Source organism: Hyla sarda, chromosome 2 (genome assembly GCF_029499605.1).
Source record: "Hyla sarda isolate aHylSar1 chromosome 2, aHylSar1.hap1, whole genome shotgun sequence".
Lineage (NCBI taxonomy): Eukaryota > Metazoa > Chordata > Amphibia > Anura > Hylidae > Hyla > Hyla sarda.
In genome coordinates, this window is record NC_079190.1 from 400,535,725 (window position 1) to 400,562,981 (window position 27,257).

At 42.0% G+C, this 27,257-nt stretch overlaps 1 protein-coding gene across 1 annotated transcript in view; it reads left to right on the top strand.

Annotated features, from left to right (window-relative positions):
- POLA1 (DNA polymerase alpha 1, catalytic subunit) overlaps positions 1 to 27,257 on the top strand; it is a gene marked incomplete in the record, with an annotated part of 464,240 nt that overhangs the window by 356,958 nt on the left and 80,025 nt on the right.

A 27,257-nucleotide genomic window follows, 5' to 3' on the forward strand; every position in this document is an offset into this window, starting at 1 on the left:
GGTGTCCGATCGACAAATGACTGCTCCGTGCCTGAGATCCAGGCAGGAGCAATCAAGCACCGATAACGCTGATCACAGGCGTGTTAATACACGCCAGTGATCAGCATAGGAGATCAGTGTGTGCAGTGTTATAGGTCCCTATGGGACCTATAACACTGCAAAAAAAAAAAAAGTGTTAATAAAGGTCATTTAACCCCTTCCCTAATAAAAGTTAGAATCACCCCCCTTTTCCCATAAAAAAAATAAGTGTTAATAAAAATAAACATATGTGGTATTGCCGCGTGCGTAAATGTCCGAACTATAAAAATATATTGTTAATTAAACCTCACAGTCAATAGCGTACGCGCAAAAAAAATCCAAAGTCCAAAAAAGTGTATTTTGGTCACTTTTTATACCATAAAAAAATGAATAAAAAGTGATCAAAAGGTCCGATCAAAACAAAAATCATACCGATAAAAACTTCAGATCACGGCGCAAAAAATGAGTCCTCATACTGCCCGGTAAGTGGAAAAATAAAAAAGTTATACGGGTCAGAAGAGGACATTTTTAAACATATAAATTTTCCTGCATGTAGTTATGTTTTTTCCAGAAGTACCACAAAATCAACCTATATAAGTAGGGTATCATTTTAACTGTATGGACCTACAGAATAATAAGGTGTCATTTTTACCGAAATATGCACTGCGTAGAAACGGAAGCCCCCAAAAGTTACAAAATGGAGTTTTTTTCTTCGATTTTGTCACACAATGATTTTTTTTTCCGTTTCGTCGTGAATTTTTGGGTAAAATGACTAATGTCACTGCAAAGTAGAATTGGTGGTGCAAAAAAATAAGCCATAATATGGATTTTTAGGTGGAAAATTGAAAGGGTTATGATTTTTAAAAGGTAAGGAGGAAAAAACGAAAGTGGAAAAACCCTGAGTCCTTAAGGGGTTAAGGGTGCCAATAATTTTGCCCAGCCCATTTTTGTAGTTTGGTGTGACAACATGTCCAATCTGCTTTTTTTCCCCTTTTTTTTATTAAATTTTTTTTTTAAGTTCCAATTAGAGATGAGCGAAGTTACAGTGATTCGATTCGTCACAAACTTCTCGGTTCGGCAGTTGATGACTTATCCTGCATAAATTAGTTCAGCTTTCAGGTGCTCTGGTGGGCTGGAAAAGGTGGATACAGTCCTAGAAGAGAGTCTCCTATAGTGTGTGTGTGTGTGTATTCATATATATATATATGTGTGTGTGTGTGTGTGTGTGGTATTTTAATAATTTAATCGTAACTGCTAATTACTAGTAGTATACTGTTATAATTTAGAGAGAAACATCTGGTGCATTAAACTTTGACCCATGTATGCCAATTGCCATGTGCCAAATTGAGTGATGGCAATTGATGTACATTCTCATCATCTACCAGCCAAATGCAACCAGTGGCACATCCCCGAAAATAAATTACCCGAAATTTGTTGCGCATTCATATTCAATTTCATCACAGCAGATGCTCATTAGTATGTTGTTATTAATTGGTATTCACTTTAGGTTTTGTTTAAAATGAAGATAATAATTAGGTTTTAATTACTGCATCACTCTGAGGAGAAGGGAGTTGTGAAGTGACTGAGAATGCAGAAGTATTTTCACATGACATTGCCTAATTGTATAAAGCATTCACTCATAGTTGTCATTCTGCTTACCTGTGCACTATATATAGGATAACGGTCCAGGCTTATTGGGGTTTTATTTCCCTATTTTGGTCATTATTGCATCAGTCACGGTTATATGTCAGATAGGACTTTGCAAGATACAATAGGCCATTATAATGTTTATTTAGCCAAAGACATAGCCCTCAAGAGAAGGTGCAATATCCTTAGTTTGACAATTTATTTGAACATTTACTCACTGTGAGATTTTATCTTTTTCCAGGCAATGGCAGTTCTATACTTGAGAAGAAAAATGGCAGAGAATGAGTCAATTAATGCTTGTTCTAAGTCTTCAGCTTAATCATATTTGACATTGAAAATCTAATAGATTCTTTTGTTTTCACCTATCTTGCTAATTGCAAAATGTGCCAGTGAGCAAATGTACAGGAGGTGTTGATATATTAGAGAGCGAGAGAGGAAAAAAATATTACATTTTTCCCTACCCATTTAGGCAGTGACTTTTAATTAGCCCATCTACTAATATGAGGTCGCTAAACTCCATATCTGCTGCTTTATTCCTCCATGTGACTTGCCATTCGTTTTGCTTCAGTTGGCTGGCAAAGGTTGTTGTATATCCATTACTCAGAACCACAGCACTTTGCATTTCTGAATTGACAAGCAGTTATATTGACCTAGCGCTTATTATGGGTCAACAGCTGCGTTAACCAACGGAAGGACTGAGGGGCAATTAAAATGAATTGGCAAAAATATATCTTCCTAATTTACTCCAATTTGTTATTTATGCTAACATTGTATGGCTTCTATGGTGACACTAAACAGAATGGACCCAATAATGGCAATTAACATAAAAATATAATGGCTAATCAAATTGACAGCAACTGTTTCTCATCATCTCGGCACACAATACATTATCAAAACAAACTATTATGAAGGAGGTAATTTCAGCGTTCTATTCAACCTGCTGCATGTGTGCAGTCAGGGAGACGTGTACCCGCAATTACGACTGAATCTTAAAGACTAAACAAATAACTTAATCACTGTCCTTTTTTTCCATCTCTCACTCTCCTGATACAGCAATCAGGATTTTCTAAAAATATATTTGCAGTGATACATAATGTAAAATTTGTAACTGAGTGGAGACAATGAGATGCTTATTGCAGTGGGTCCTCTCTTGTACCTCTCGTTTTTAACTGAAGGTGCAAGGAAGCATATTTCTCATTGTCTCTCTGTCATGATCATGGAATGGTGTAGTTAATTATTTCCATCAGATAAATTAGTTATACATATAATATCAATCCAATCAGCAGATATTTCTTAAGACAGTATTAAGTCAAGCGTTCATTGTTTTAACATGATAGCTACGTCCTTACATATTTCTTTTTAACAAAGGGGTTGACACATTTTGGAGAAAAATTAGCAGTACTAAATTAGGCCTCTTTCACACTGACGATGCTCCCCGTCACGAACGTCCGTTAAAGTCTCCTTTTTTTATGTGTGTGTGTGTGACTTTAGCGGCTGTTCTTGTGACAGGGAACTGTTACTATTATGGGGGCTGTCGGGCGCCATTGTTTTTTGAAGGAAATAACGGGAGAAAAAGACAGCGCAATCAGTAATCATATCAGTAGTGTAAATGTAGCCTTAGCCACATCTTTAAGGGGACCATACATACTATAGCAGACATTAGGCTGCTCAACGCAGAAGTCTATAGTCTGCTGGTGCATACTCAGGGCATCAAATTGGACATTAAAATACTGGTATCCTTACTCCTTAGCCACAAGGGCAAAATCTTGCCAAATGAGCTGTTCAACTTACTGTATATTAACCTCTTAAGGACTAAGCGTTACGTTTTTGCATTTTTGTTTAAAAATCATAACCCTTTGAATTTTCCACCTAAAAATCCATATTATGGCTTATCATTTGCACCACCAATTCTACTTTGGAGTGACGTTAGTCATTTTACCCAAAAATCCAAGGAGAAACGGGAAAAAAAATCATTGTGTGACAAAATTGAAGAAAAAATGCCATTTTGTAACTCTTGGGGGCTTTCATTTCTACGCAGTGCATTTTTCGGTAAAAATTTCACTTTATTATTCTGTAGGTCCATATGGTTAAAATGATACCCAACTTATATAGGTTTGATTTTGTCGTACTTCTGGAAAAAATCATAACTTCATGCAAGAAAATGTATTTGTTTAAAAACGTCTTCTTTTTTATAACTTTTACATTTTTCTGCATTTGGGGATGTATGAGGGCTAATTTTTTGCGCCATGATCTGAAGTTTTTATCGGTGCCATTTTTGTGTTGATTGGACTTTTTGATCACTTTTTATACATTTTCTAATGGTATAAAAAGTGAACAAAAATACTCTATTTTGAACTTTTGAATTTTTTTTTATGTTTATGCCATTGACCGTGCAGTTTAACTAACAATATATTTTTATAGTTTGGACATTTACGCATACCACATGTTTGTTTTTATTTGCATAGTTTTTTTTGTTTGTTTTTTTATGGGAAAAGGGGGGTGATTCTGACTTTTATTAGTGAAGGTGTTAAATTCCATTTATTAACACTTTTCTTTTTGTGCAGTGTTATAGCCCCCACACTGCTCAGCTCACACTGATTTCCTACACTGATCACTGCCATGCATTAACATGGCACTGATCAGTGTTATTGCCGCTCGACTGCTCCTGCGTGGATCTCAGGTATGGAACAGTCATTCGGCAATCGGACACACAGGAGGCAGGTAGGGATCCTCCAGGTGTCCTGCAAGCTGTTTGGGACGCAACAATTTTACAGCGGCGGTCCCGAACAGCCGGACTGAGCTGCTGGGAAGCTTTTGGTTTTACTTCAGACGCGTTGGTCACTTTGATCGCCACGTCTGAAGGGTTAATACTGGGCATCACCGCAACCAGTGATGTCCGGTATTAGCCGCGGGTCCCAGCCATTGATGGCCGCCGGGACTGACCCGCGTTATATCACGGGAGTTGGCGCAGGACATAAATATACATCCTGCGTCTTTAAGGAGTTAAGAAATTGTTACCTAAAGAGGGGCCTTATGCCTTTTCTGACATGTCTTTTTCAGTAGTTACTTGTGTTTTCTATAAGGTAAAGCTTCTATGGCTTTTCAGAAAGATGCATTGTGGTGATGCCACTTGTACGTAAATACAGGGTGGGCCATTTTATATGGATACACCTTAATAAAATGGGAATGGTTAACTTCCTGTTTGTGGCACATTAGTATATGTGAGGGGGAAACTTTTTAAGATGGGTGGTGACCATGGCGGACATTTTGAAGTCGGACATTTTGAATCCAACTTTTGTTTTTTCAATCTGAAGAGGTTCATGTGACACATAAAACTTATTGGGAATTTCACAAGAAAAACAATGATGTGCTTGTTTTTAACAGAACTTTATTCTTTCATGAGGTATTTACAAGTTTCTGACCACTCTGATAAAATGCGTTCAATGTGCTGCCCATTGTGTTGGATTGTTAATGCAACCCTCTTCTCCCACTCTTCACACACTGATAGCAACACCGCAGGAGAAATGCTAGCACAGGCTTCCAGTATCCGTAGTTTCAGTTGCTGCACATCTCGTATCTTCACAGCATAGACAATTGCCTTCAGATGACCCCAAAGATAAAAGTCTAAGGGGGTCAGATCGGGAGACCTTGGGGGCCATTCAACTGGCCCACGACGACCAATCCACTTTCCAGGATACTGTTCATCTAGGAATGCTCAAACCTGACACCCATAATGTGGTGGTGCACCATCTTTCTGGTAAAACTCAGGGAACATGCCAGCTTCAGTGCATAAAGAGGGAAACACCTCATCATGTAGCAATTTTGCATATCCAGTGGCCTTGAGGTTTCCATTGATATAGAATGGACCTGCTATCTTTGTACCCCATATACCACACCATGCCATAAATTTTTGTGTTCCAACAGTCTTGGAGGAATCTATCCAATGTAAGTTAGTGTCAGACCAATAGTGGTGGTTTTGTTTGTTAACTTCACCATTCACATAAAAGTTTGCCTCATCACTAAACAAAATCTTCTGCGTAAACTGAGGGTCCTGTTCCAATTTTTGTTTTACCCATTCTGCAGCACCTGAAACTACGGATACTGGAAGCCTGTGCTAGCATTTCTCCTGCGGTGTTGCTATCAGTGTGTGAAGAGTGGGAGAAGAGGGTTGCATGGACAATCCAACACAATGGGCAGCACATTGAACACATTTCATAAGTGGTCAGAAACTTGTAAATAACTCAGGAAATTATAAAGTTACGTTAAAACAAAGCACATCATTGTTTCTCTTGTGAAATTCCCAATAAGTTTGATGTGTCACATGACCCTCTTCCTGTTGAAAAAACAAAAGTTGGATTCAAAATGGCTGACTTCAAAATGGCCGCCATGGTCACCACCCATCTTGAAAAGTCCCCCCCCCCCCTCATATACTAATGTGCCACAAACAGGAAGTTAATATCGCCAACCATTCCCATTTTATTAAGGTGTATCCACATAAATGGCCCACCCTGTACATAGAAAACTAGGTGTTGTCAGTCCCTATATTAAATCGGCTGTAACAGAAATTTCAAGAAAATAATCACTAAATCTCTCAACCTGCTGGCTCTCATGGAAACATGGCTATAACCAGGGGTCTCAAACTGTTGCTCTTCAAATGTCCAACTTTAATTCCCAGCACGCCCAGACAGCCATTAGTTGTAGCCAACAGCTGTCCAGGCATGCTGGGAGTTGAAGTTTTGCAACATTTGAGACCCCTGGCTATAACCCTATATTCTCTTCCCCCCGCAGCCCTAACTTATCTTGATCTTCACTTGTTCCATACTCCAAGATGTGACAGAAGGCATGGTTAAGGAGGTGATGTGCTTCTCTCCTCACAATGCACTTTTCAGGTCATTGCTACTTTATCCTCACTTATTTTTCCCTCTTTTGAGGTCCACACCTCATATATATATATATATATATATATATTAGGGGTGTGAATCGCCAAGAATTTGGCGATTCGATTCGAATCGCGATACCAGTGTGGCGATTCGATATATCCCGATATATCGCGATACCGTCTAGGTGACGATACATCGCGATATATCCCGATATATCGCCCACCTGGGAGCATTCATAGATCCCAATAGACGCCGCTGTCAGCTTTGACAGCGGCGATCTAGTACTCCGGTGCTCACTTTTCTCATGTTATCCCGTCCGGGCTGCAAAATAAAAGAAAACGCACTTTATCTTACCTGCCAACGAGCCCCCGGAGCTCCGGTACAGTCCGGTACAGGTGTTCGGTCCCCGGGCTGTATTCTTCTTACTTCCTGTTAGTCCGGCACGTCACATGGAGCTTCAGACTATCACCAGCGGAGGCGGGACATCGCTGCGGCCAGTGATAGGCTGAAGCTCCATGTGACGTGCCGGACTAACAGGAAGTAAGAAGAATACAGCCCGGGGACCGAACACCTGTACTGGAGCTCCGGGGGCTCGTTGGCAGGTAAGATAAAGTGCGTTTTATTTTGCAGCCTGGATAGGATAAAATGAGAAAAGTGCGCACCGAATACTCCTTTAATAGCCAGCCGCGGCGATTGCCGCATGCTGGCTATTAGCGGCGGCCCCCGGCTACTGAAATCAGCCGGGGGTCGCATAGTACGGAGTGGGCACGAGTCGGAGCCCGCTCCATAGCCGTGTCAGATCCGGCCTGCCCGGCTCCACAAATGTGGAACTTTTATCTCCTGATGCCCGGGACATGACATGCTGTTCCGGGCGTCCGCAGATAAAAATTCCACATCCCTAAAAGAATCGATTCAAAAATATTTTGAATCGATTCTGTATCGGCAAATGAAAAAATCGCGATTATCGCGAGAATCGAATTTTTCTTACATCCCTAATATATATATATCAACCCCCTGGCTCACTTCAAACTTTTCTTTATCATTTTGCTACCTGGTTTCCTCATTTCTTTTATTCTCAGAAACACTTAAACTTATGTGTGATTTTAACATCCCCAGCGATCCCCAATCTCTTCATTTGCCTCTCGACTTATATCTTTAAAGGGGTACTCCAGTAAAAACTGTTGTTGTTTTATCCCCTTCAGGACAATGGACGTACTCCTACGCCCCCGTTTCCGATTCCTTAAGGACCGAGGACGTAGGAGTACGTCCTGTCCATTCCCAGCCCCCCGCCGCTAGCCGGAGGGGAGCCGGTGCCCGATGCCTGCTGAAATCGTTCAGCAGGCATCGTGGCATATCGCTCAGGGGGGTCATTATGCCCCTCCATGTCGGCGATGGCCGCAGATCGCTGGACAATTCAGTCCAGCGATCTGCGGCGATTCCGGGTCAATCGGGTCTCCGGTGACCCGGAATTACTGGCTGATCGGGGCCGTCAGAGACGGCCCCGAACAGCCATAGCCGGCAGGGGTGAGGTGGCACTGGTGCCACCTCACGATCGCCCTGATTCATCGGCCGGCCGACCAATCAGGGCGCCTGCTGCGGGTGTCACTCCCGCAACCCGCTCCGCCCCTCTTCCGGAGGACATGAGCGGGTGCGGGACGTGCACCCCGGGTGCTGGGGACCCCGATCCCCGGCGTTAATGTTGGGATCGGGGCCCCAGGAGCGACGGCGCCAGGACTGACCTGCGCGGCGTGGATCAGCAGCAGCAGGAGGTGAGTGACAGCCTCCTGCTGTTGCTTAGCAACAGCTCCCAGCATGCAAAAAGGGCATGCTGGGAGCTGTAGTTTTGCAACAGCAGGAGGCAGACCACCACAACTCCCAGCATTCCCTTATGGGCATGCTGGGACTTATGGTTTTGCAACAGCTGGAGGCACATTTTTTCTATGGAAAAGTGTACCTTCAGCTGTTGTATAACTACAACTCCCAGCTTGCACAATCAGCTAAAGTGCATGCTGGGAGTTGTAGTGGTGCATCTGGTGGTTGCATAACTACAACGCCCAGCATGCCGTTGGCTGTCGGTGACTGCTGAGAGTTGTAGTTTTGCAACAGCTGAAGGCACACTGAGTTAAGTAGGTACACTCACATGGGCGGAGGATTACAGTAAGTATCCGGCTGCAAGTTTGAGCTGCGGCAAATTTTCTGCCGCAGCTCAAACTGCCAGCGAGGAACTACTGTGAACCCCCGCCCGTGCGACTGTACCCTAAAAACACTACACTACACTACACTCCCAAAAAATAAAAAGCAAAAAACACTACATATACACATACCCATACACAGCCCCCCTCCCCAATAAAAATGAAAAACATCTGGTACGCCACTGTTTCCAAAACTGAGCCTCCAGCTGTTGCAAAACTACAACTCCCAGCATGCACTTATAGACCCTACATGCTGGGAGTTGTAGTTTTGCAATAGCTGGATGTTCCCCCCCTCCCCAATGTGAACATACAGGGTACACTCACATGGGCAGAGGTTTACAGTAAGTATCCGGCTGCAAGTTTGAGCTGCGGCAAATTTTCTGCCGCAGCTCAAACTGCCAGCGAGAAACTACTGTGAACCCCCGCCCGTGTGACTGTACCCTAAAAACACTACACTAACACAAAATAAAATAAAAAGTTAAAAAACACTACATATACACAAACCCCTACACAGCCCCCCTCCCCAATAAAAATGAAAAACGTCTGGTACGCCACTGTTTCCAAAACAGAGCCTCCAACTGTTGCAAAACAACTACTCCCAGTGTTGCCAGATAGCCACTGACTGTCTAGGCATGCTGGGAGTTTTACAACAGCTGGAGGCACCCTGTTAGGGGTATTCTACGCCAGTGATTCCCAATGTCCACCCCTATGCAAGTCCCTAATTTAGGCCTCAAATGCGCATGGCGCTCTCACTTTGGAGCCCTGTCATATTTCAAGGCAACAGTTTAGGGTCACATATGGGGTATCGCCGTACTCAGGAGAAATTGTGTTACAAATTTTGGGGGTTATTTTCTGCTATTACTCCTTTTAAAAATGTAACATTTTTGGGAAACCAAGCATTTTAGGTAAAAAAAGTTTTTTTTTTACATATGCAAAAGTCGTGAAACACCTGTAGGGTACTAAGGTTCACATTACCCCTTGTTACGTTCCCCGAGGGGTCTAGTTTCCAAAATGGTATGCCATGTGGGGTTTTTTTTTGCTGTTCTGGCACCATAGGGGCTTCCTAAATGCGGCATGCCCCCAGAGCAAAATTTGCTTTCAAAAAGCCAAATGTGACTCCTTCTCTTCTGAGACCTGTAGTGCGCCAGCAGAGCACTTTTCATCCCCATATGGGGTGTTTTCTGAATCGGGAGAAATTGGGCTTCAAATTTTGGGGGGTATTTTCTGCCATTATCCTTTTTAAAAATGTAACATTTATTTATTTTATTTTGCTGTCCTAGCACCATAGGGACTTCCTAAAGGTGACATGCCCCCCAAAAACCATTTGTTGCTCCTTCCCTTCTGAGCCCTCTACTGCGCCCGCCGAACAATTAACATAGACATATGAGGTATGTGCTTACTCGAGAGAAATTGGGCTACAAATACAAGTAAAATTTTTCTCCTTTTTACCCCTTGCAAAAATTCTAAAATTGGGTCTACAAGAACATGCGAGTGTAAAAAATGAAGATTGTGAATTTTCTCCTTCACTTTGATGCTATTCCTGTGAAACACCTAAAGGGTTAATACACTTATTGAATGTCATTTTGAATACTTTGGGGGGTGTAGTTTTTATAATGGGGTCATTTATGGGGTATTTCTAATATGAAGACCCTTCAAATCCACTTCAAACCTGAACTGGTCCATGAAAAATAGCGAGTTTGAAAATTTTGTGAAAAATTTCAAAATTGCTGCTGAACTTTGAAGCCCTCTGGTGTCTTCCAAAAGTAAAAACTCATACATTTTATGATGCAAACATAAAGTAGACATATTGTATATATGAACCAAAATTTTTTTTATTTTGAATATCCATTTTCCTTACAAGCAGAGAGCTTCAAAGTTAGAAAAATGCAAAATTTTCATTTTTTTCATCAAATTTGGGGGTTTTTCACCAAGAAAGGATGCAAGTTACCATAAAATTTTACCACTAAGTAAAAGTAGAATATTTCACGAAAAAACAATCTCTGAATCAGAATGATAACTTAAAGCATTCCAGAGTTATTAATGTTTAAAATGACAGTGGTCAGAATTGCAAAAAACGCTCTGGTCCTTAAGGTGTAAAATGGCCTGGTCCTTAAGGGGTTAATCAACTGGTGTCCGTAAATCAAACAGATTTGTAAATTACTTCTATTTAAAAATCTTAATCATTCCAGTACTTATCAGCTGCTGTATGCTCCAGAGGAAGTTCTTTTCTTTTTCAATTACTTTTCTGTCTGACCACAGTGCTCTCTGCTGACACCTCTGTCCATGTCAGGAACTGTTCAGAGCTGGATACGTTTTCTATGGGGATTTGCTCCTGCTCTGGACAGTTCCTGACATGAACAGAGGTGTCAGCCGAGAGCACTGTGGTCAGACAGAAAATAAATAAAAGAACTTCCTCTGTAGCTGATAAGTACTGGAAGGATTAAGATTTTAAATAGAAGTTATTAACAAATCAGTTTAACTTTCTGGCACCAGTTGATTTAAAAAAATTATTTCTAGCATTAGTTGATTTAAAATTCTACCGGAGTACCCCTGTAACCTTCTCCCAACTTACTAATTCTTCCACACACAAGGATGGAAGGGAAAAAAACAGGACTTCTCTAGACTTTTCTCTGACTCTAACTTCCCCAACTCTCCTCATGAGCTCTCTGACCACAATCTTCTCCTCTTCTTTATCAAAAACTCTTATCCTCTTCCAGACACTCTAACATCATACACTTACAGAAACCGAAGTGGCATTAATACCAATCAACTTTTAGACATTTTACAGTCTTCATTGTCACCCTCAAGACTTTACGTGACAAACCCCCCCTAAAATCTGAACCTCCCAACACAGACAACAGCAACTCTTGCACACGCAAAGATCTTGCCTTTTTTTTTTTTTTTGCAGTGCTCTAGGTGTGCTTAACCCCTTGGGACCAGGACAATTTTGACCTTAAGGACCAGAGCATTTTTTGCAAATCTGACCTCTGTCAGTTTATGCATTAATAACTCTGGAATTCATTTTACGTATGCATTTGATTCCGAGACTGTTTTTTGTGACATATTGTATGTTATGTTAGTGGTAAATTTTTGTCTATACTTGGATCATGTCTTGGTGAAAAATTCAAAAATTTCTGGAAAAATTTTAAAATGTTATATTTTTCTAACTTTGAAACTCTCTGCTTTTGAGGAAAATAGACATGTCAAATAAATAATATATTGATTCACATATACAATATGTCTGCTTTATGTTGCCATCAAAATTAGACATATTTTTATTTTTTGAAGACATTAGAGGGCTTGAAAGTATAGCATCAATTTTTCACGAAAATTTCTGAATCTGTATTTTTCAGGGACTAGTTCAGTTTAGCAGTGAATTTGAGGGTCTATGTTTTAAATCCCCTCTAATGGACCCCATTATACAAACTGCCCCCCTCAAAGTATTCAAAATGACATTTAGAAAGTTTAACCCTTCAGCTGTTTCACAGGAATAGAAGCAAAGTGGAGGAAAAAATTCAAAATCTCCAATTTTTACACAAACATGTTGTTGTAGCCCCATTTTTTTAATTTTTACAAAGGGTAAAAGGGGGAAAAAGCCTCCCAAAATTTGTAACCCAATTTCTCTTGAGTATGGTAATACCTTATATGTGGATGTAAAGCGCTCTTTGGGTGCAGTAGATGGCTCAGAAGGGAAGGAGCAACATTGGTCTTTCAGAAAACGAATTTTGCTGAAATGGTTTTTATAGGCATGTCACATTTAGGAAGCCCCCATGGTGCCAGAACAGCAAAGAACCCCACATGGCATACTATTTGGGAAACTAAACCCCTCAAGGAATGTAACAAGGGGTACAGGGGTACAGTGAGCCTTAAAGGGGTACTCCGGTGGAAAACTCTGCTGACACCTCTGTCCATTTTAAGAACTGTCCAGAATAGGAGAAAATCCCCATAGCAAACATGCTGCTCTGGACAGTTCCTAAAATGGACAGAGATGTCAGCAGAGTGGACTGTGGTCATGATGTCAGCAGAGAGCTCTGTGTTCCAAAAAAAAAAAATATTTCCTCTGTAGTATTCAGCAGCTAATAAGTACTGGAAGGATTAAGATTTTTTTTAATAGAAGTGATTTATAAATCTGTTTAACTTTCTGGCACCTGGTTATTAAAAAAAAAAAGTTTTCCACCGGAGTACCCCATTAACACCTCACAGGTGATTGAAGAACTTTCATTAAAGTGGGATGTGAAAATTAAAAATAAGATTTTTAACACTAAAATGCTGATGTTACCCCAAATGTTTTATTTTAACAAGGTGTAATAGGAGAAAATTCCCCACAAAATTTGTAACACCATTTCTCTCGAGTAAGGAAATATCTCATATGTGGATGTAAAGTGATCTGCGGATGCACTAGAGGGTCAGAATTAAAGGAGCAACATTGTGCTTTTGGAGAGCGAATTTTGCTGGAATGGTTTTTGGGGGCATGTCACATTTAGAAATCCCCAATGGTGCCAGAACAAAAAAAAACACACACACACACATGGCACACTATTTGGGAAGTTACACTCCTCAAGGAACGAATAACAGTGAGCCTTAAAGGGGTACTCCGCTGCTCAGCGTTTGGAACAAACTGTTCCGAACGCTGGAGCCGGCGCCGGGAGCTCGCTTCATAGCCCCCGCCACCAATTCTACTTTGTAATGACATAATTTTACCCAAAAATCATTGTGTGACAAAATGTAAGAAAAAACGCAATTTATTAACTTTTCTACGCAGTAAATTTTTTGGTAAAAATGACACCTTCTCTTTATTGTGTAGGCCCATACGGTTAAAATGATACCCTACTTATATAGGTTTGATTTTGTCGTACTTCTAGAAAATCATAACTACATGCACGAAAATGTATACATTTAAAAATGTCATCTTCTGACTCCTATAACTTTTTTATTTTATTTTTTTATTTTTTTTTATTTGTATTGATCAGACTTTTTTTGATCAATTTTTATTCATTTTTTTATGATATAAAAAGTGACCAGAAATACGCTATTTTGGAATTTTGACCTTTTTTTGCGTGTACACTATTGACCGTGCGGTTTAACTAACTATATATTTTTATAATTTTGGACATTTCCGCGGCAATACCACATATGTTTATTTTACTTACACTTTACAGAAATTGCATTACAAATTTTGGGGGTCTTTTTCTCCTCTTGTGAAAATGAATGGGGCAACACCATCATGTTAGTGTAAAAAAAAAATTATCTTTTTTTACACTCACATGCCGGTGAAGCCCCCAACCTTTCCTTTTCATAAGGGGTAAAAGTAGAAAAAGACCACCAAAATTTGTAAAACTATTTCTCCCGAGTATGGAAATACCCCATGTGTGGCCCTAAACTGTTGTCTTGAAATACGACAGGGCTCCAGAGTGTGAGAGCGCCATGCACATTTGAGGTCTGAATTAGGGATTTGCATAGGGACGGGGACGGACCCGGATGCAAACGTTACACTTGCCTCCGATACCAAAAATACCTTACGGCAGTGTATCCTATACAGGGTTCCTCCAGCTGTTGCAAAACTCCCAACATGCCTGGACAGTCAATGGCTGTCCGGAAATGCTGGAAGTTGTAGTTTTGCAACAGCTGGAGGCTCCGTTATGGAAACACTTATGTTGAATAACCTCTTTAGGGTACGTTCACAGGTATGCAGATTTGGTGCACAGGATTTTCTGCTGCAGATTTCAGTTGTAAACTGACTGAGCACAGCTTCTAATCAGCAGTTACAAATCCTACACATCAAATCTGCGCAGTATCCTGTACGTGTGAACGTACCCTTAAAGGGAATTTGTCAGCTCTATATGCTCAGGTGTCAAGGGGTGTTTCTAAGCTGCAGCATGTATGCTTCCTCCCTCTCCCTGTCAGGGAGGCTGGTCCTGATCTGGCACTCCCCAACAAGTTTGCTAAATGAGGTAGATGTTTAGGGCTAGCACTGTTGCAAGAAGACACTGCCTGAAGTCCTGGGGCATGTATGCTTGAGTTAGAAGGGAAATAGGCCTGACAGATGCTGGGGGACTAAATTATAAGGGGGGACAGATAGCGACCTATTAAAGAGCTGGATTGTCATATAGTGTGTTTTCTACTTGCCAATCAATTTCAACATATTATGGATCGCATTGAGTGATTACTAGTAGTTTATGGGGATAACCCACTGGTCATGGTGCCCATTGGCACTAATGAAAAAGAGGTAGGTGCAGAAGAGTCCTTAAAGGGGTATTCCAGGAAAGAACTTTTTTTTTAATATCAACTGGCTCCAGAAAGTTAAACAGATTTGTAAATTACTTCTATTAAAAAAATCTTAATCCTTCTTATAATTATCAGCTTCTGATGTTGAGTTGTTCTTTTCTGTCTGGCAACAGTGCTCTCTGCTGACATCTCTGCTTGTCTCGGGAACTGCACAGAGTAGGATAGGTTTGCTATGGGGTAGTATTTTCTGAAATACTACCTATACCATGTGCTACACCAGTGAAAGATTTGGGAGGTAAACAAGTGTCTCAAGAATTGGGGTAGAAAGGAGGCATTTGTATTCATGGAGAAATGGAATGACTATTCTGTTGGCTACATGCTCCATGGTTTGGACAGGATGCACCTAAATAGTCAGAGGGCAGCTTTACATGGGGAAAAGATTTCTAGAAGGTTGTAGAAATGTTTACACTAGGGAATGGGGGTGAGGGCGCAACTACAACATAGTGTAGATGGAGAAATGGGGGCTAAGTAAGAAAACTGGTAGTGTAGCATAGGGACTGATTAGATCATTTAATAGTGGTATAAGTAAAGGAAATATGGATAAACACTTTAGGTGTATGTATACTAATGCTAGAAGCTTCACTATTAATATTGATAATTTAGAGCTAATAGTGTTGGAATGAAAATAGGATATAGTGATGATAAATGAGACATGGTTTGAATACAAGCCATCACTAAATGGTACATTAGGGTTACAGTCTGTTCAGAAATGACCGAACAAACAGAGGAAGGAGTTTGCTCTTACATAAAATCTTGGCTTAAAGGGGTACTCCGGTGAAAACCTTTTTTCTTTTAAATCAACTGGTGCCAGAAAGTTAAACATATTTGTAAATTACTTCTATTAAAAATCTTAATCCTTCCAGTACTTATTAGCTGCTGAATGCTACAGAGGAAATTCGTTTCTTTTTGGAACACTGATGGCATCACGAGCACAGTGCTCTCTGCTGACATCTCTGTCCATTTTAGCAACCGTGCATAGCAGATGTATGCTAAGGGCAGCATGGTGGCTCAGTGGTTAGTACTGCTGCCTTGCAGTGCTGGGGCCTTGGGTTCAAATCCCACTAAGGACAACAATAAATAGAGTTATTATTATTATTATAATGACGTCAGCAAAGAGCACTGTGCTAGTGATGTCATCAGAGAGAATTCCAAAAAGTAAAGAATTTCCTCTGTAGTATTCAGCAGCTAATAAGTACAGGAAGGATTAAGATTTTTTAATACAAGTAATTTACAATCTGTTTAACTTTCTGGCACCAGTTGATTTAAAAGAAAAAAGGTTTTCACCGGAGTACCCCTTTAAGCCCATTTTGTACGATGGAAAAGGAAAATATGTACTGGCGATAATGAGGATGGGGGAACATTTAAAAAAAAAATTATAAGGGTTTGTTAGAAATTAAGTATATTAGAAGTATCAGAAAACGTACTAAGAAAAATAGATGAGTCAACAATGCAGGGTAACATTTCTGATCCAGCAAAGGGAACAAGTTTTTGGCATAAAAAAAAAGCCAATTACCTTTCACAGCTAATGAGATCCTGATGAAATGGGAGGTGCTTCTGGACCTAATTTGAACCAATATTCCAGACAAAGTGTCAAAAGTGTAGGTAGAGGGCCACCTGGGTAATAGTGACCACATCAAGATATGTTTTCCATTATCCTTCAATAAAATGTTTAGTAGCAGATCTATAAAAGGCGGTAAACTTTAGAAATGCTTATTTTCAACAACTTAAAAGGAGACCTAAGAGGCATAAACTGGGATAATGTCCTAAAAAAAAAAAAATACACAAGGTAAATGGGAAACTTTAAAGCCCCATTTGCACAGCTAAATTTCGGAGAGCACCCTAATTAGGTACTGAAAATACACTGCTCAAAAAAGTAAAGGGAGCACTTAAACAACACAATGTAACTCTAAGTCAATCACACTTCTGTGAAATCACACTGTCCACTCAGGAAGCAACACTGATTGACAATCAATTTCACATGCTGTTGTGCAAATGTTCCAGTTGAAAATTACAGGCAATGAGCAAGACACCCCCCCCCCCCAATAAAGGAGTGGTATTGCTGGTGGTGACCACAGACCACTTATTAATTCCTATTCTTCCTGGCTAAGGTTTTGGTCACTTTTGAATGCTGGCAGTGCTTTCACTCTAGTGGTAGCATGAGACGGAGTCTACCACCCACACAAGTGGCTCAGGTAGTGCAGCTCATCCAGGATGGCACATCAATGCGAGCTGTGGCAAGAAGGTTTGCTGTGTCTGTCAGCGTAGTGTCCAGAGCATGAAGGCGCTACCAGAAGACATGAAGGAGGCCGTAGGAGGTCAACAACCCAACAGCAGGACTGCTACCTCCGCCTTTGTGCAAGGAGGAGCACTGCCAGAGCCCTGCAAAATGACCTCCAGCAGGCCATAAATGTGCATGTGTCCACTCAAACGGTCAGAAACAGACTCCATGAGGGCCCAATGTCCACAGGAAGTTTGGCATTTGCCAGAGAACACCAAGATTGGTAAATTCGCTATTGGCACCCTGTGCTCTTCACAGATGAAAGCAGTGTCACTCTGAGCACGTGACAGACATGACAGAGTCTGGAGACGCCGTGAAGAACGTTCTTCTACCAGCAACATCCTCCAGCATGACTGGTTTGGCGCTGGATCAGTAATGGTGTGGGATGGCATTTTTTTTGGGGGGGGGGGGCCGCACAGCCCTCCGTGTTCACGCCCTCCCCCTCGTGATGTCACACCCAGTCATGTTACGTCACGTCCCACCCCCTCAATGCAAGTGTATGAGAGGGGGCGTGACAGCAGTCGCGCCCCCTTCCCATAGCCTTTCATTGAGGGGACAGGCCGTGACGTCACGAGGGGGCAGGCGTGAACACGGAAGCCCGCACACAGCGTTCAGGAACTCAATGTTCCGGACGCTGGGGAGTGGATTAACCCTTTAAACCTGTGAGTATAGGGCAGATTTTCATGTAATCCTGTCAGAAGCACCATGATATGGGATTACTGGAAGCCTTCTAAGCACTTCTGATTGTTTCTGTTTTATGCTATGGTCACATCTAATTTTTTTTCCCATCTTCAGTTTACACATTGGGAAATGTTACTGACAGACAGAAAATGTGACTATAGCATGTAATAGGCAAAAAGTTATGTTACTCAGTACCTCATCCTAGTCATGTAGATTCAATTTTATGTGTCTAGCACTTATATTTCTCACACAGATACAGGGCCGCCATCAGGGGGGTACAACCGATACCTCTGCAAGGGGCCCGGCCTGTTCCGGCAATTTTTTTTCTTTCTTTTCAGTGTCAGTGAGTGTTTGTCACTCACTGACCACTGAAGCCGTATATTACACACTCACTGACAGTACTCTGTACAGTCAGACACAAATGTCACAGAAATCTGCAGCAACACAGCAAGTACCTCTGGGGCCGGCAGCCGCTCTCACTTTAAGATAGCTGCAGTGGTTACTGGCAGGTACGTCTGCTGCACGCTGACACCTAAGATCACATGACCCCTATAGCGCTATGGCCGGGTCCGGAAGAGAATGTCAGCTGCGGGGTGCAATGGTCTGCCGGCTACAGAGGAAAGCAGGAGGACAGAAGAGCCTGCCCTGAGGATGACAGCAGAGGTTAAGAAGTAAAAAAAAAAAAAAAAGAAAAATATATGGCTGGGGCAGAACTATATGGTAGGACTTGCAGTCAGGGGGCCAAGGGCTGAGGCCTACTACTATATGGGGGCAACAATTATCAGCAGAGAGGGGCCTACAAAACTTTTTTCAAAAGTTGCCCTTATATAGTTTTGGGCCCCTTCTTTGAGAAGGGGTAACTTGAACTTGGGAACCTACCCAAACAATAAATGGCCCCCATAAAGTTTGGGTAGGCCCCTCTTTTAATAATTGCCCCATATAGTTTGGGCCGGCCCCTCTGTTAATAGTTGTCTCCATAATGTGGGCAGCTATTAACAAAGGAGCCTACCCAAACAATCTGAAACAATAACGGTAACTAAAATATAGCTTATATTGCGTAACCCCTGAAGGACACAAATGTACACCCTGCAACCGCTTCCGCAGTTTGAAGCACGCTCAGGAGCCGAGCGGGCTTAATACCTGGTGGGTCCTGGCTGCCATCAACAGCCAGGGCCCATAGCTAATGCTGGAAATTCCTGATGGGGCCGATGTCCGGCATTCATCTTTAAGACGCCTCAATCAAAGTTGATAACGGCGTCTACATGCGTGAAATTATGGAGCGCTAATAAAACTAATTAATGCTGTGACATGGAAGGCTTCTATGGCACAGCATTGTTCAATGTATGCAATCATAAGATAACATGTAATAGTCTCCTATGGAAACTAAAAAATTGTGAAAAAAATTGTAAAAAATAATAATAATTGTGATAAGCCCCTTCCATAATAAAAGTTTGAATCACTCCTATCCCATTTTTCTAATAAAATTATATAAATAATCATAAACATTAGATGATATTTTTGTGTGCGTGAATGTCCAGAATTGAATATTTTTGGCCACTTCATATACCGTAAAAAATATATTTTAAAAAATGATCAAAAATTCCCAGCAAAATAATAATGGTATCGATAAAATTGCATCTGTGAGCAGGCCTGGGGAGGCGGAGCGTTTGGTCACAGCTGGAGACACACTATGGGTCGGGTCAACAGCGGATCTGTTACGTGTGACCCTACCCTTAAAGGGGTATTCCAGGCAAAACCTTTTTTTATATATATCAACTGGCTCCGAAAAGTTAAACAGATTTGTAAATTACTAGTAGTAAAAAAGAAACAGAAGTGGCACCGATACCTTAAGCCTCCTGAGACCACGAGATGGAGACGGCGTCCCACTAGTCTGGAAATCCGGAAAGTTAAACAGATTTGTAAATTACTTCTATAAAAAAAATCTTAATCCTTCCAATAGTTATTAGCTTCTGAAGTTTTCTGTCTAACTGCTCAATGATGATGTCACGTCCCGGGAGCTGTGCATGATGGGAGAATATCCCCATAGGAACTGCACAGCTCCCGGGACGTGAGTCATCAGAACAGAAAACAACTCCTCAACTTCAGAAGCTAATAACTATTGGAAGGATTAAGATTTTTTATTAGAAGTAATTTACAAATCTGTTTAACTTTCCGGAGCCAGTTGATATATAAAAAAAAGTTTTTGCCTGGAATACCCCTTTAAGGTGTTTTTTGGTTAAGTGTGCTAGGGGAAGATTGCTATGGCAGATTAGGAAAGTTAGTGTAGTTAGTGTTAGTGCGGGGTTCTGCTCAAGAGTTTACCTTGTCGTGGTGGCAGGCTTTCATATTCATTGGTCAAAAAATAATTCCTTCACTGAAATGATTGATGAGGGTCTGACTCACTCTTTACTGTCTTTGTAGTTCTTAAAAAAAAAAAAAATTGGGGCGGAGTTGGCATGTACCCTAGGGGTGAATGTGCCACGCCTTGAGCTGTGTAAGGGGCCCCAAAATTTCTGATGGCAGCCCTGCACAGATACCTTCTATCTGTTAGTAACCTTGTCCTCCTGTGCTTTTGATAGGCCGTGTCCCTCACTCTGCATGACTTATCTTCCTTCCTGAGTGCTAGGTCTCTTCATCCAATCACTGGGCTGCTCAGTAACCCCCCTCCTCTCTGTTTTCATGCTGCAGTCTATGAGGACAGGGGATAGCGCAGAGGAGTGCTAGTTCCTCCCACACTTACTGGACTTTGTCTATGTTTGTGCTTCAGCTTGGACAAAGATGACAGTGCAGACAGACAGCATTTTGTTTTGGATGGTATGGGGATCCCTAGTGATGTTTTTTTGTAAGCAATGATTTCTATAAATACGACATAACATTTTCTTGTGAAGTATATTATAAAGGGGATTACACTACACAATATTGTCTGGCTTTTTATTTATTTTTTTATTAACAAATGCTACAAAAAGCTGCCCCCTCATATTTTCCTCCCAAGATGGATTTTTTTTTTCCAAAAAAGCGTGTTTTGGTATTGATATTTTTTTTTTCTTAGGGTTTTATCCCCTGTATTTTTTGCATTGTCATTTCATTGAAAAGGTGTATAATAGGAAAAACACTTAGGTCATAAAACCTATTCTTTATTGGTATACATTAAAATAGATACAAGTGCATAAATAATTGCAAGGTATATTGATAACATCAATATACCTTGCAATTATTTATGCACTTGTATCTATTTTAATGTATACCAATAAAGAATAAGTTTTATGACCTAAGTATTTTTCCTATTATGCTCTAAGCCTACACACAGGTCCAAATGCATCAGACCCTCTCCTTTTAGTTTATTGAAAAGGTGAGAATAAATGCTTGAAAAAAAAAAAAACTAACAGTTTAACCCCTTAAGGACCTGGCGATTTAACATTTTTGCACTTTTGTTTTATCCTCCTCACCATCTTAAAATCACTTTAAATTTTCCACCTACAGACCCATATGAGGGCTTGTTTTTTGCGCCACCAGTTTTATTTTGTTAGGACATCAATCATTTCACCACAAAATCTACGTCAAAACCAGAAAAAAAATTGGTGGGGCAAAATTGAGAAAAAAAAACATTTTGTAAGTTTTGGTGGCTTCTGATTCTACGCAGCGCACTTTTCGTTTAAAATGACACCTTATCTTTATTCTGTAATTCCATACGGTTGCAAGGATACCTACCGTATTTATCGGCGTATAACACGCACTTTTTAGGCTAAAATTTTTAGCCTAAAGTCTATGTACGTGTTATACGCCGATACCACCCCAGGAAAGGCAGGGGGAGAGAGGCCGTCGCTGCCCGTTTCTCTCCCCCTGCCTTTCCTGGGGTCTAGAGCCCTGCTGGCGGCCCTTCTCTCCCCCTGGCTATCGGCGCCGCTGCCCGTTCTGTCCCCCTTACTATCGGTACCGGCGCCCCATTGCCGGCGCCGATAGCCAGGGGGAGAGAAGGGGCAGCGGCACCCATTGCCGGCGCCGCTGCCCCGTTGCCTCCCCACATCCCCGGTGGCATAATTACCTGGGTCGGGTCCACGCTGCTGCAGGCCTCCGGCGTGTGTCCCCTTCGTTGTTGCTATGCGCTGCACGGCGCGGCGCATGACGTCAGTGCGCCGCGCAGTGCATAGCAACGACGCAGGGGACGCACGCCGGAGGCCTGGAGCAGCGCGGACCCGACCCAGGTAATTATGCCACCGGGGATGGGGGGAGGCAACGGGGCAGCGGCGCCGGCAATGGGTGCCGCTGCCCCTTCTCTCCCCCTGGCTATCGGCGCCGGCAATGGGGCGCCGGTACCGATAGTAAGGGGGACAGAACGGGCAGCGGCGCCGATAGCCAGGGGGAGAGAAGGGCCGCCAGCAGGGCTCTAGACCCCAGGAAAGGCAGGGGGAGAGAAACGGGCAGCGACGGCCTCTCTCCCCCTGCCTTTCCTGGGGATGTATCGGGGTATACACGCGCACACACGCACCCTCATTTTACCATGGATATTTGGGTAAAAAACTTTTTTTACCCAAATATCCTTGGTAAAATGAGGGTGCGTGTTATAGGGTGTTATAGGCCGGTGCGTGGTATACCCCGATAAATACGGTAATTTATATAGGTTTTATTTTATTTTACTACCTAAAAAAAAGTACTACTAGATGTACCAAAATCCGTATGTTTAACATTTTTTATCTTCTAACCCCTATACAGGGATGTGGAATTTCCATCGCCCGACGCCCCGGACTAGCAGTTTTGGGCGCCGGGCAGGTGAATTTGTCCGGCCCTTAGCCCGGCTTCGGGCAACCAGGGCCGGACCTGACAAGTGCGGCGGATCTGCAGTCTGTATGGAGCGGGCAGGAGTCGGGAGCCCGCTCCATACAGACTGCAGATCCGAAGCAGAGTAGGGGAGATGAGAAGCTGTGTATGTCTCTCTCTCCCCTGCTCTGCAGACGTGCGGGGGTAGATGAGGGGGCGTGGCTTACTTCTCCCCGTGCAGACCTGCGTCCTCTGGCTTCACTCCCCCCAGCTGTAGCTTCGGAGAGCTGAGGGGAGGAGGCCCGTCTGCACGGGGAGATACATGCGGCGCTCTGCAGTATGTATGGAGCGGGCTCCGGACTCGTGCCCGCTCCATACTCTGCAGCCCTCGGCTGTTCTCAGTAGCCGGGGGCCGCCGCTAATAGCCAGCACGCGGCGATCGCCGCGGCTGGCTATTAACCCTTTAGATCGCCGCTGTCAAAGCTGACAGCGGCGTCTAAAGCCTGGGTTCTCAACCTGGGGTACGCGAAAACGCTGACAAATACCGGCCATGCATTGGCCAGTATTTGTCAGCGCATCGCCGCGGCAGCTCACTGTACAGTAGCGCGGCCAAAGATGCGGCCGGGGCTACTGTAAGTGAGCTGCGTGGTTGCCAGGGAGACGTGTGGCCTCCCCTGACGTTGCGCGGAGTTGCCACACAGCGAAGAGGGACGTCACACGTCAGTGCGGCCCTGTGGAACATCCCGTGAAGCAGCAGGCAACGGGACCACAGGACGCCAGGTAAACAACTGTATGGCACAGAGGGGGGGGGGGGGTACTGTATGGGACGGAGCACAAGGCATTAAGATGGAGTGGGAGAGGGATAATGGCGGAGGGGGGGGGGGGGTGGTAGTAATAAAGCACAAGGCATTGAAATTTTATGTCTTGTGCTTTATTACTCCCCTCTCCCCTTCCATCTTAATCCCCTTGCACCATTCCCCCCTTCCTCTGATCCCCCTTTTGCCATATGCGATAATAATGGCACAAGGGGATTAATATGGAGGGGGGGGAAATGACAAAAGGGGATCAGAGGGAGGGGGGAATTATCAAACTCCCCCCCCCCCCCCCCTCCATATTAATCCCCCTGTATCATTATTCCCCCTCCTCCATCTTAATCCCCTTGTTCCATATTGGATAATAATGGCACAAGGGGATAAAGATGGAGGGGGAATAATGGTAAAAGGGAATCAGAGGGAGGTGGGAATTGTGGGACAGGGGGACTAAGATGGAGGGGGAATAATAGCACAAGGGGATTAAGATGGAGATGGGATGCATTAGTATAAAGGTAAGAACACGCCTTTTGTCTGCGGGTACCCCTTGCAAGTTCCGCATGAGGGGGTACCCGTGGACATACTTTTAGGCCTTGGGGGGTACGGTCACCGAAAAGGTTGAGAACCACTGGTCTAAAGGGACATGTGAATGCTCCCTGGTGGGCTAGGGGGGTGGATCACCCCTCCCCCCCGCAGCGCGATTGCAGGGGGGCGATCCACTATGGAGGTAGCCGGAGAACTTACCTCTGCTTCCTCCTGTCCCGGCTCTGTCATTGATAGATCCTGGCTGGACCAGGCTCTATCAATGGATCACAGAGCACACAGATTAATAGAGTTCAATAGAATCTATTCATCTGTCTGAGGAATCTAATGATTCCTCATAAGTCTAATAAAGTGTAAAAGAAAAAAAAAAGTTTTAATAAAAGTTTGAAAGACACCCAGTGGTCTTCAAACTGTGCCCCTCCAGATGTTACAAAACTACAATTCCCAGCATGCTGGGAGTTGTAGTTTTGCAACATCTGGAGGGCCACAGTTTGAAGACCGCTGCATTAACCCCTTCCATGTTAAAAGTTCAAATCACCCCCTTTTCCTATATAAAAACATGCAAACATAATAAAAATAAACATATTTGTTATCGCTTCGTGTGTAATTGTACAATCTATTAAAACATAACATTATGTATCCCGTACGGTAAATGTAATAAAAATACCAAACCACAGATTTGCAATTTTTATAATATCCCAGAAAAAAAGAAGTTAAAAAGCGATTAAAAAGTCAGATCAATGCCAAAATGGTACCGATACAGATTATGGCGCAAAAAATGATCCCTCATACAGCCTGGTATGCGGAAAAAAATAAAGCTACAGGGGATAAAAAATGGCAATTAAAAAAATTAGAAAAAGTTCAGAATTAGTAAAACATGACGTAAACAATACAAATCTGGTATCGCTGTAATCAGGTGCCTAAAGTAAAAAACTAACATGTTACCTCAACCACAAGGTAAATGGCGCAGAAAAGAAAAACACCAAATCTGCTAAATTATCTTTTACTATTTCAATTTCACTTCCCTAAATATATATATATTTTTTGGTTCAGAGAATACGTTATTGAAAAATTAAAAGGTATCCTTATAGTAGGTATTTATGGCTATTATAGGGCGAGGAGGAAAAAATCAGAGCGTAAAAGCGAAAATTGGCCCGGACAAGTAGATCGTCATGAGGGACAAGTAGATTTTGCTCCATTTTAGTCCCGTGGACAAGTAGTTTTTTATAAAAATTTCCACACCCCTGCCTATAACTTTTTTATTTTTCGGTATACGGGGATGAGTAAGGGCTAATTTTTTGTGCCATGATCTGAAGTTTTTATCAGTACCATTTTTGTTTTGATGGGACTTTTAGGGTGTATAAAGTGACCAAAAATGTGCAATTTTGGACTTTGGTATATTTTTACATAAACGCCATTGACCGTGCGGTTTAATTGTTATATTTTTATAGTTTGGACATTTGTGCATGCGGCAATACCACATATGTTTATTTTTATTATGTTTTTAACCCCTTAAGGACCCGAGCTTTTTTTTGTTTTTTCATTTTCAATTTTTCCTCATCTTTAAAAAAATCATAACTCTTTAAAATGTTCACCTAAAATTCTATATGATGGCTTATTTTTTGCGTCACTAATTCTACTTTGTAATGACATTAGTCATTTTACCCAAAAATCTACGGTGAAACGGGAAAAAAAAAAATCAATGTGCAACAAAATTGATGAAAAAACACTTTTGTAAGTTTTGGGGGCTTCCGTTTTTACACAGTACATTTTACGCAAAAATTACACCTTAACTTTATTCTGTAGGTCCATACGGTTAAAAGGATACCCTACTTGTATAGGTTTGATTTTGTATCACTTCAGAAAAAAATCTTGAATACATGCAGGAAAATGTATACGTTTAAAATGGTACCATTTTTGTTCTGATCAGACTTTTTGATCACTTTTTATTCACTTTTTTGGGGTATAAAAAGTGATAAAAAATGCGCTATTTTGGAGTTTTGAATTTTTTTGCGTGTACGCCATTGAACGTGCGGTTTAAAAAGCGGTATATTTTTATAATTCGGACATTTCCGCACACGGCGATACCACATATGTTTATTTTTATTTACACTTTGTTTTTTTTATTCTTGGAAATGCTGGGTGATTCAAACTTTTATTAGGGGAAGGGATAATTGAAAGGGTTAATGATTTTTTTTACACTTAAGCATTATTATAGCTCCTATAGGGGGCTACAACATTGCATTAACTGATGGTACCTTTCCTCAAAAAAACTTTTGATATATTATAGATTAATGTATGCAGAATAACTTTCCAATAGCATGTTATAAAAAAAAATATGCTTCTTTCTATTTAATTTTCCACTTTGAAAAAATGACCACCAAGGGTCTCCCTACCAGTCCTTTTTTTTTTTTTTTTTATAGATTTCTGACTCATGCTGGAGTCCTAAACCCCCGACTGCAGCCGGAACACAGACAAACTCACCACTGCTCGCTGCCAGGGAGCAGTGGTGAGTTTGTCTGTGTCCCGGCTGCAGTCTGAGATTTAGGACTCCAGCATGAGTCAGAAATCTATTAAAAAAAAAAGGACTGATAGGGAGACCCCTGGTGGACATTTTTTCAAAGTGGAAAATTAAATAGAAAGAAGCATATTTTTTAATAACATGCTATTGGAAAGTTATTCTGCATACATTAATCTATAATATATCAAAAGTTTTTTTTTGATGAAAGGTACCCTTTAACACTGATTGATGCATCTCCATAGGAATGGATCAATCAGTGTTTTCGGCGATTGATTGCTCAAGCCTGGATCTCAGGCTTGAAGCATTCATTCGGCGATCGGACAGCGCAGGAGAAGGTAGGAAGACCTCCTCCTGTGCTGCAGCTGTTCGGGATGCCGCGATTATGCCGCTGCGATCCCGAACAGCTCCCTGAGCTAGCCGGGCACTTTCACTTTTGTTTTTAGCCGTGCGGCTTAGCTGTGAGCGCGCGGCTAAAGGTTAATAGCGCGCGGCACCGCGATCGGTGCCGCGCGCTATTAGCGGCGGGTCCCGGCTTCACCATAACGTGGGTAATGGGTAAATTTGCCCCACACTTTAAAAGTAAACTGCTGTAATCTATTGATGGTCTGTATAAATTGTGTCTACAATAATTGCATAATTTATGACATT